The following is a 10,000-nucleotide window of genomic DNA, read 5'->3' on the forward strand; positions in this document are numbered from 1 at the left end:
ATATGTTACTGGCAGGATCAACCAGGTAGTGTAGCCGTAGGAGAGCCTCGCTCTGACCCGGGGTTCACGCGGCGCGGGTCCCGGTTTCCACCCCCCGGGGGGAGCGGGACCGGGGCCACTCTCGTGTGGCTCTCCCCTCTCGTAGGCTGAGGGGCGGCCGGGTGGGCCGTAACCGAGGAAAGGTGCGTTTCGCGGGGCCGGGTGGCCGCGACGGGCCGGGGGCGTCTCCGCCCTCGGTCGCCGAGGCCCTCGCCGGCCGCCGGTGGCGGACCTTCGCGTCTGACGGACCGTCTGAGTCTCCCGCGGAAAGGGTCGGGCGGGCTCCGGAGAGCCCCCCTGGAGGCGAGAGCGCCGGGTCGGGGAGGAACCGACCGCCCATGGCGGCCGACGCGCTAACGTCGGCCGGGCGGAGGCCTGCCCCAGGCGCAGTTCGATTTCCAGAATCTCAGGGCCATGACACACAAAGCGTATCCGGGCGTCACCCCGTAACGGGTCATTAAGGCTGAGACGTGGGCGGCCCTGTCCCGCCCGGGGTTTCGTTTAGCGGCCGACGCCGGTTCGTTTTGCGGCCGAACGACGCCGGTTCGTTTAGCGGCCGAACGAAGCCGGCTCGTTTAACGGCCGAGGCCAGCCGGGTTCGTCCCTTCCTTGGATGATTTGCCATTCGTAATAAGAATCGTCACTACCTCAGTGCAGAGGGACTTTTTCGAGGCATTTGTGTCCGCTCGAGAGGCCTCTCGCTGGGCTCGAGAGGTCATGGGATCCGGTAGCCTATCACCTTGGAGAATCAGCGAGGTGCTCTTCCCTATATACCCGATGGCACCTGTTCGGGCCACCGTCCCCTGCTGGACGGGGCCCGGCTCTGTACCGCCCCAGACAGAGCGCCTTCGTCGGTCACGAAGGCAGGGTCGTGGACCCTGGAAGCGCACGAGCCACCCGACTCGGCTTCCATAGCGGCTGGCGGCCCTGGCCCGCCCGAGACGAAGCGCCTTCGTCGGTCAGACAGATAGGGTCGAGGACCCTGGAAGTGCGAGAGCCACCCGACTCGACTTCCACGGCGGCCCGGAGGCCGGGCCCGTCCCCGTCCGTGCCCGGGGACGGGGCACCTTCGTCGGTCAAACGCGTTGGGTCTTGGACCCTGGAAGTGCACGAGCCACCCAACTCGACTTCCATAGCGGTCGGCGGCCCCGTACCGCCCCAGACAGAGCACCTTCGTCGGTCACGAAGAGAGGGTCTTGGACCCTGGAAGTACACGAGCAACCCAACTCGACTTCCATAGCGGTCGGCGGCCCCGTACCGCCCCAGACAGAGCACCTTCGTCGGTCACGAAGAGAGGGTCTTGGACCCTGGAAGTTCACGAGCAACCCAACTCGACTTCCATAGCGGTCGGCGGCCCTGTCCCGCCCCAGACGATGCACCTTCGTCTGTCACACAGATAGGGTCTTGGACCCTGGAAGCCGTCCCCCTCGACTTCCGTAACGGTCGGCGGCCCTGTCCCGCCGCAGACGGGTCACCACTCCGTCTGTCTGTAGGGTCTTGGACCCTGGAAGCCGCCCCACTCGACTTCCATCGCGGTCGGCGGCCCTGGCCCGCCGCAGACGGGTCGCCACTCCGTCTGTCTGTAGGGTCTTGGACCCTGGAAGCCGCCCCACTCGACTTCCATCGCGGTCGGCGGCCCTGGCCCGCCGCAGACGGGTCGCCACTCCGTCCGTCTATAGGGTCTTGGACCCTGGAAGCCGCCACACTCGACTTCCATCGCGGTCGGCGGCCCTGTCCCGCCGCAGACGGTGTGCCACTCCGTCTGTCACACAGATACATAAGGGTGTCTCGGAACCCCGGACGCCGACCGAGACGAAACGCGTGGGGTCGGTGCGCCCGAGAGGGTAGGGTGCCCCGGGGCCGGCCGCTCGCCCGACCGGCTTCCGGGACTCCTTGACCGCTCGGGAGACCTATCCACGCGCACCGCCCGACCGGCGGCCGGGGGCCCTCGACCGCCACACGCGTACCGACGACCGGGGGGTTTCCGTTTTACGGCCGACGCCGAGATCCTTCGACGGTTCCAACAGGGGTTGTTACGCTTTTGTGTTCGCCCGTGTCTGAGCATATATGGTCGGGTCGAACCTTTGAGGCCGTAGCCTGGAGATCCAGGGCGGATCTTTTCTCACAACACGTGTGTCTTTGAGGCCGTAGCCTAGATCCAGAGACTTTAGGATCTTTTTAGCAGTTTTAAGGCCGTAGCCTTGATCCAGGGCGGATCTTTTGAGCAGTTTTAAGGCCGTAGCCTTGATCCAGGGCGGATCTTTTCACAGGTTTTAAGCCGAAGCGCCTTGATCCAGGGACTTTTGGATCTTTTTTTGCCGTTTTTAGGCCGTAGCCTTGATCCAGGGCGGATCGTTTTGCGGCCGTAGCCGAGTTCCATCACCCAAGGTAGCTTTAGTTTTTAGGCATTAGCCTTGATGATCCAGGGCGGATCGTTTTGCGGCCGTAGCCGAGTTCCATCACCCAAGGTAGCTTTAGTTTTTAGGCATTAGCCTTGATGATCCAGGGCGGATCGTTTTTTCCCATCTTTCGGGTATGAGCTCTTTAATTGTGAGCCTTCGGCCGACACTCGCCCGGGGCGCTGCCTCACATCAGACGCCCTTCGTCCGTTCCAACCGTTCCAGTTCTTTTAACGGTTTTTCGTTCATCGCACACCGACGCGCACAGACCTTTCTTGGGATCTGTCGCAGGGAGGGAGGACGCTGGAGGTCCACTTCGAGGCACCCATCCCTATATACCCGATGGCACCTGTTCAAACGACCGCCCCTTGAGAGAAGGGGCCCTTCCCGTGGCTCGTCCGGGAGGAGGCGCCCGCGTCGGAAGGCGCCGTAAGGTCGGAGACCCTGGAAGTGCACGAGTCACCCGCTTTTACCTCCAGGCCCTCTGTCGTACTTCTCGTGTCCGCTCACGAGACCTCTTTTCGGCTTTATGGAAGTGCACGAGTCACCCGCTTTTGCCTTTTCTGGAAGTGCACGAGTCACCCGCTTTTGCTTCCAGGCCCTCTGTCGTACTTCTCGTGTCCGCTCACGAGACCTCTCTTCGGCCTGGGGGTGCGCCACGTACACCCCCGCGTCCGCATTCGAGTCACCTCTTCGGGCTCATGAGGTAGGGTCGGTGACCCTGGAAGTCAGAGACTTCCAGGCCTTCTGTCGTACACCCTCGCGTCCGCTCACGAGACCTCTCTTCGGCCTGGGGGTGCGCCACGTACACCCTCCCGCGTCCGCTTTCGAGTCACCACTCTGGGCTACGGAGGTAGGGACGTGTGCCCTGGAGGAACCTGACTTCCAGGAGGGAGGGCCGCCCTGTCAGGCCCGCTTTCGAGTCACCCATCTGGGCTAAGGAGGTAGGGACGTGTGCCCTGGAGGAACCAGACTTCCAGGAGGGAGGGCCGCCCTGTCAGGCCCGCTTTCGAGTCACCCATCTGGGCTAAGGAGGTAGGGACGTGTGCCCTGGAGGAACCAGACTTCCAGGAGGGAGGGCCGCCCTGTCAGGCCCGATTTCGAGTCACCCATCTGGGCTAAGGAGGTAGGGACGTGTGCCCTGGAGGAACCAGACTTCCAGGAGGGAGGGCCGCCCTGTCAGGCCCGCTTTCGAGTCACCCATCTGGGCTAAGGAGGTAGGGACGTGTGCCCTGGAGGAACCAGACTTCCAGGAGGGAGGGCCGCCCTGTCAGGCCCGCTTTCGAGTCACCCATCTGGGCTAAGGAGGTAGGGACGTGTGCCCTGGAGGAACCAGACTTCCAGGAGGGAGGGCCGCCCTGTCAGGCCCGATTTCGAGTCACCCATCTGGGCTAAGGAGGTAGGGACGTGTGCCCTGGAGGAACCGGACTTCCAGGAGGGAGGGCCGCCCTGTCAGGCCCGATTTCGAGTCACCCATCTGGGCTAAGGAGGTAGGGACGTGTGCCCTGGAGGAACCGGACTTCCAGGAGGGAGGGCCGCCCTGTCAGGCCCGCCTCGGAGTCACCTCTCTGGGCTAAGGAGGTAGGGACGTGTGCCCTGGAGGAACCAGACTTCCAGGAGGGAGGGCCGCCCTGTCAGGCCCGCCTCGGAGTCACCCATCTGGGCTAAGGAGGTAGGGACGTGTGCCCTGGAGGAACCAGACTTCCAGGAGGGAGGGCCGCCCTGTCAGGCCCGCTTTCGAGTCACCCATCTGGGCTAAGGAGGTAGGGACGTGTGCCCTGGAGGAACCAGACTTCCAGGAGGGAGGGCCGCCCTGTCAGGCCCGATTTCGAGTCACCCATCTGGGCTAAGGAGGTAGGGACGTGTGCCCTGGAGGAACCAGACTTCCAGGAGGGAGGGCCGCCCTGTCAGGCCCGATTTCGAGTCACCCATCTGGGCTAAGGAGGTAGGGACGTGTGCCCTGGAGGAACCAGACTTCCAGGAGGGAGGGCCGCCCTGTCAGGCCCGCTTTCGAGTCACCCATCTGGGCTAAGGAGGTAGGGACGTGTGCCCTGGAGGAACCAGACTTCCAGGAGGGAGGGCCGCCCTGTCAGGCCCGCCTCGGAGTCACCTCTCTGGGCTAAGGAGGTAGGGACGCGTGCCCTGGAGGAACCAGACTTCCAGGAGGGAGGGCCGCCCTGTCAGGCCCGCCTCGGAGTCACCCATCTGGGCTAAGGAGGTAGGGACGTGTGCCCTGGAGGAACCAGACTTCCAGGAGGGAGGGCCGCCCTGTCAGGCCCGCTTTCGAGTCACCCATCTGGGCTAAGGAGGTAGGGACGTGTGCCCTGGAGGAACCAGACTTCCAGGAGGGAGGGCCGCCCTGTCAGGCCCGCCTCGGAGTCACCCATCTGGGCTACGGAGGCAGGGACGCGTGCCCTGGAGGAACCAGACTTCCAGGAGGGAGGGCCGCCCTGTCAGGCCCGCTTTCGAGTCACCCATCTGGGCTACGGAGGTAGGGACGTGTGCCCTGGAGGAACCAGACTTCCAGGAGGGAGGGCCGCCCTGTCAGGCCCGCTTTCGAGTCACCCATCTGGGCTACGGAGGTAGGGACGTGTGCCCTGGAGGAAACGGACTTCCAGGAGGGAGGGCCGCCCTGTCAGGCCCGCCTCGGAGTCACCTCTCTGGGCTAAGGAGGCAGGGACGTGTGCCCTGGAGGAACCAGACTTCCAGGAGGGAGGGCCGCCCTGTCAGGCCCGCTTTCGAGTCACCCGTCTGGGCTACGGAGGTAGGGACGTGTGCCCTGGAGGAACCGGACTTCCAGGAGGGAGGGCCGCCCTGTCAGGCCCGCCTCGGAGTCACCTCTCTGGGCTAAGGAGGCAGAGACGTGTGCCCTGGAGGAACCGGACTTCCAGGAGGGAGGGCCGCCCTGTCAGGCCCGCCTCGGAGTCACCTCTCTGGGCTAAGGAGGCAGGGACGTGTGCCCTGGAGGAACCGGACTTCCAGGAGGGAGGGCCGCCCTGTCAGGCCCGCCTCGGAGTCACCTCTCTGGGCTAAGGAGGCAGAGACGTGTGCCCTGGAGGAACCGGACTTCCAGGAGGGAGGGCCGCCCTGTCAGGCCCGCCTCGGAGTCACCTCTCTGGGCTAAGGAGGCAGGGACGTGTGCCCTGGAGGAACCAGACTTCCAGGAGGGAGGGCCGCCCTGTCAGGCCCGCTTTCGAGTCACCCATCTGGGCTACGGAGGTAGGGACGTGTGCCCTGGAGGAACCGGACTTCCAGGAGGGAGGGCCGCCCTGTCAGGCCCGCCTCGGAGTCACCTCTCTGGGCTAAGGAGGCAGGGACGTGTGCCCTGGAGGAACCGGACTTCCAGGAGGGAGGGCCGCCCTGTCAGGCCCGCCTCGGAGTCACCCATCTGGGCTACGGAGGTAGGGACGCGTGCCCTGGAGGAACCATACTTCCAGGAGGGAGGGCCGCCCTGTCAGGCCCGCCTCGGAGGCCTCCCCTCGGGCAGGGGAGGCAGGGTCGGGGACCCTGGAGGAACCGGACTTCCAGGAGGGAGGGCCGCCCTGTCAGGCCCGCCTCGGAGGCCTCCCCTCGGGCAGGGGAGGCAGGGTCGGGGACCCTGGAGGTGCCGGACCTCCAGGGGGACGGAGGCCGAACCCGTGGCCGGGGAGGGTGAGCCTTGCCGGGCTAGGCTCGCGCGGGTTCGAAGGCCTGGTTCGAGAGGACCCCTTCCCCTATATACCCGATGGCACCTGTTCACACTACTGCCCTTTCGAGAGGGGACCCCGACCGGTCCGCGGCCGGGACGGCGCACCTCGGTCGGCCTCGGCGAGTGGGTCGGGGTGCCTGGAGGTGCGCGAGCGGCCCGCCTGGAAGTGCGCGAGCCACCCGACTCTGGCGGCCGGCGCCCCCGGGCCCGTGCCCGCGGCCGACTCGTCTGACCCGGCATCGTCAAGGTCACCAATACCACGGAGCGTCTACGACGCCCCGTTTCCGAGATATCGGCCAATGAACTGCCGGGCGCCGTATCTCGGCCGGGGAAGGTCCTACGGACTCGGGGCCGGGCTCGTCGGAAAGGTCTCGCCCGGGGCTTTCCGACGAGACCGGCCGCGGGTCCGTGCGACCCCGGGGGCCCGAGATACTTCCGGTCGAAAATTCGAATTTCGTTACCGCGCTGCTCCGGCGCCCCGGGTCCGGGGCCTTCGCCCTTCGGGTGGGTGGCTCCTCCGCGGGGGGCCTTTCGAACGAGCCCACCCGCGCGTCGCTAGCCCTTTCCGGGGCCGAGATACGGCCTACCCCCGCGGGATTTTCCCACGGCCGTTTCTCGGGCGCCTCGGGTCCGGGGCCTTCGCCCTTCGGGTCGGTCGCTATGCCGGAGGGGAGCTTTCGAACGAGCCCTCCCTCGAGTCTCTGGCCCTTTCCCGGGCCGAGATACGGGCGGGTGGTCGCGGAATTTTCGCTCGTCCGGGGCTCCGGCGCCCCTAGCGTCCGCCTCGGAGGTCGCCCGGACGCGCGGCCGGTCTCGTTCGAAAGGTCCGTCCCGGGGCTTTCCGACGAGCCCGGCCTCGGGTCCGTGCGACCCCGCCCGCCGGAGATACGTCCGGTCGAAGCTCGCGGAAATTCCCGCGGCCGTATCTCGGGCGCCTCGGGTCCGGGGCCTTCGCCCTTTGGGTCGGTCGCTCCGCCGGAGGGGGCCTTTCGAACGAGCCTACCCGCGAGCCTCTAGCCCCTTCCCCGGCCGAGATACGGCGGTCTATGCCCGGATTTTCCCACGGCCGTTTCTCGGGCGCCTCGGGTCCGGGGCCTTCGCCCTTCGGGTCGGTCGCTATGCCGGAGGGGAGCTTTCGAACGAGCCTACCCGCGAGCCTCTAGCCCTTTCCCCGGCCGAGATACGGCGGTCCCTCCCCGGATTTTCCCACGGCCGCAGCACGGGCGCCTTTGCTCGGATCGACTCGCCCTTTGGGTCGGTTGCTCTACCGGAGCGGCCCTATCCAACGAGCCAACCCTCGTCTCTCTAACCCTTTCCCCGGCCGAGATACGGCGGTCCCTCCCCGGATTTTCCCACGGCCGCAGCACGGGCGCCTTTGCTCGGATCGACTCGCCCTTTGGGTCGGTTGCTCTACCGGAGCGGCCCTATCCAACGAGCCAACCCTCGTCTCTCTAACCCTAAGCCCGGCCGAGATACGGCGGTCCCTCCCCGGATTTTCCCACGGCCGCAGCACGGGCGCCTTTGCTCGGATCGACTCGCCCTTTGGGTCGGTTGCTCTACCGGAGCGGCCCTATCCAACGAGCCAACCCTCGTCTCTCTAACCCTAAGCCCGGCCGAGATACGGCGGTCCCTCCCCGGATTTTCCCACGGCCGCAGCACGGGCGCCTTTGCTCGGATCGACTCGCCCTTTGGGTCGGTTGCTCTACCGGAGCGGCCCTATCCAACGAGCCAACCCTCGTCTCTCTAACCCTAAGCCCGGCCGAGATACGGCGGTCCCTCCCCGGATTTTCCCACGGCCGCAGCACGGGCGCCTTTGCTCGGATCGACTCGCCCTTTGGGTCGGTTGCCCTACCGGAGCGGCCCTATCCAACGAGCCAACCCTCGTCTCTCTAACCCTAAGCCCGGCCGAGATACGGCGGTCCCTCCGCGGATTTTCCCACGGCCGCAGCACGGGCGCCTTTGCTCGGATCGACTCGCCCTTTGGGTCGGTTGCTCTACCGGAGCGGCCCTATCCAACGAGCCAACCCGCTTCTCTCTAACCCTAAGCCCGGCCGAGATACGGCGGTCCCTCCGCGGATTTTCCCACGGCCGCAGCTCGGGCGCCTTTGCTCGGATCGACTCGCCCTTCGGGTCGGTTGCTCTACCGGAGCGGCCCTATCCAACGAGCCAACCCGCTTCTCTCTAACCCTAAGCCCGGCCGAGATACGGCGGTCCCTCCCCGGATTTTCCAACGGCCGCAGCTCGGGCGCCTTTGCTCGGATCGACTCGCCCTTTGGGTCTGTTGCTCCACCCGAGCGGACCTTTCCAACGAGCCAACCCTCGTCTCTCTAACCCTAAGCCCGGCCGAGATACGGGGTACCACCGCCTGACCTTTAAACGGCCGTAACTCGGGCGCCTTTGCTCGGATCGACTCGCCCTTTGGGTCGGTTGCTCCACCCGAGGGGACCTTTCGAACGAGCCTACCCGCTTCTCCCTAACCCCAAGCCCGGCCGAGATACGGCGGTCCCTCCGCGGATTTTCCCACGGCCGCAGCTCGGACGCCTTTGCTCGGATCGACTCGCCCTTTGGGTCGGTTGCTCTACCGGAGCGGCCCTTTCCAACGAGCCAACCCTCGTCTCTCTAACCCTAAGCCCGGCCGAGATACGGGGCACCACCGCCTGACCTTTAAACGCCCGTAGCTCCGGCGCACAAAGTCCCAGGACTTCGCCCTTTGGGTCGGTTGCTCCACCGGAGGGGACCTTTCCAACGAGCCAACCCGCGTCTCTCTAACCCCAAGCCCGGCCGAGATACGGGGCACCACCGCCTGACCTTTAAACGCCCGTAGCTCGGGCGCCTTGGGTCGGATCGACTCGTCCCTTGGGTCGGTTGCTCTACCGGAGCGGACCTATCCAACGAGCCAACCCGCGCCTCTCTAACCCTAAGCCCGGCCGAGATACGGGGTACCACCCCTTGATATTCCCACGGCCGTAGCTCCGGAGCCCTTCGCCGCAGCCCTTCGGGACACCCACCCTCGGACGACCCGCGGAGGGACCTTTCCAACGAGCCAACCCTCGCCTCTCTAACCCTTTCCCCGGCCGAGATACGGGGTACCACCCCTTGATATTCCCACGGCCGTAGCTCCGGAGCCCTTCGCCGCAGCCCTTCGGGACACCCACCCTCGGACGCCCCGCGAATGGACCTTTCCAACGAGCCAACCCTCGCCTCTCTAACCCTTTCCCCGGCCGAGATACGGGGTACCACCCCTTGATATTCCCACGGCCGTAGCTCCGGAGCCCTTCGCCGCAGCCCTTCGGGACACCCACCCTCGGACGCCCCGCGGAGGGACCTTTCCAACGAGCCAACCCTCGCCTCTCTAACCCTTTCCCCGGCCGAGATACGACCCCGAGAACTGTGGCACCTCTACCCGACCACAGTGCACCCGAGGCCGGCCTCGGACCCCCGAGGACGGTGGCACCTCTACCCGACCACAGTGCACCCGAGGCCGGCCCCGGACCCCCGAGGACGGTGGCCCCTCTACCCGACCACCGTGCACCCGAGGCCGGCCTCGGAACCAGCCACGGACACCCTGGAGCCCGTACCCGGCGCACCGTTCGGCTCCCGGGCACCCACTCTTAAGCACTCCCCCCCGGCCTAAGCCCCATACTCCCGGCCCCTCTGGAGAACCAAACCGTTGGTCAACCCGAAACGATCTCCAGCAGTTGGTCAACCCGAAAATACCTCCAGCAGTTGGTCAACCCGAAAGTTTCTCCAACAGTTGGTCAACCCCATCGACTTAGGTTTTGGAGCCTTAAAATTTCCAACAGTTGGTCAACCCCATCGACTTAGGTTTTGGAGCCTTAAAATTTCCAGCAGTTGGTCAACCCCATCGACTTAG

At 65.9% G+C, this 10,000-nt stretch overlaps 1 non-coding gene across 1 annotated transcript in view; it reads right to left on the bottom strand.

The window, feature by feature from the left end:
* Positions 1 to 28, bottom strand: part of LOC135765500 (18S ribosomal RNA) — a 1,855-nt gene extending 1,827 nt beyond the window's left edge. The window contains exon 1 of the ribosomal RNA XR_010540782.1: positions 1 to 28. This exon is cut by the window's left edge and continues 1,827 nt beyond it. This is a non-coding gene — a ribosomal RNA (18S ribosomal RNA).
* Positions 29 to 10,000: the final 9,972 nt, after the last annotated feature.

This window comes from Paramisgurnus dabryanus, unplaced genomic scaffold, assembly GCF_030506205.2.
Source record: "Paramisgurnus dabryanus unplaced genomic scaffold, PD_genome_1.1 h2tg000210l_1_57933__unordered_in_group16, whole genome shotgun sequence".
Classification (NCBI taxonomy): Eukaryota; Metazoa; Chordata; class Actinopteri; order Cypriniformes; family Cobitidae; genus Paramisgurnus; species Paramisgurnus dabryanus.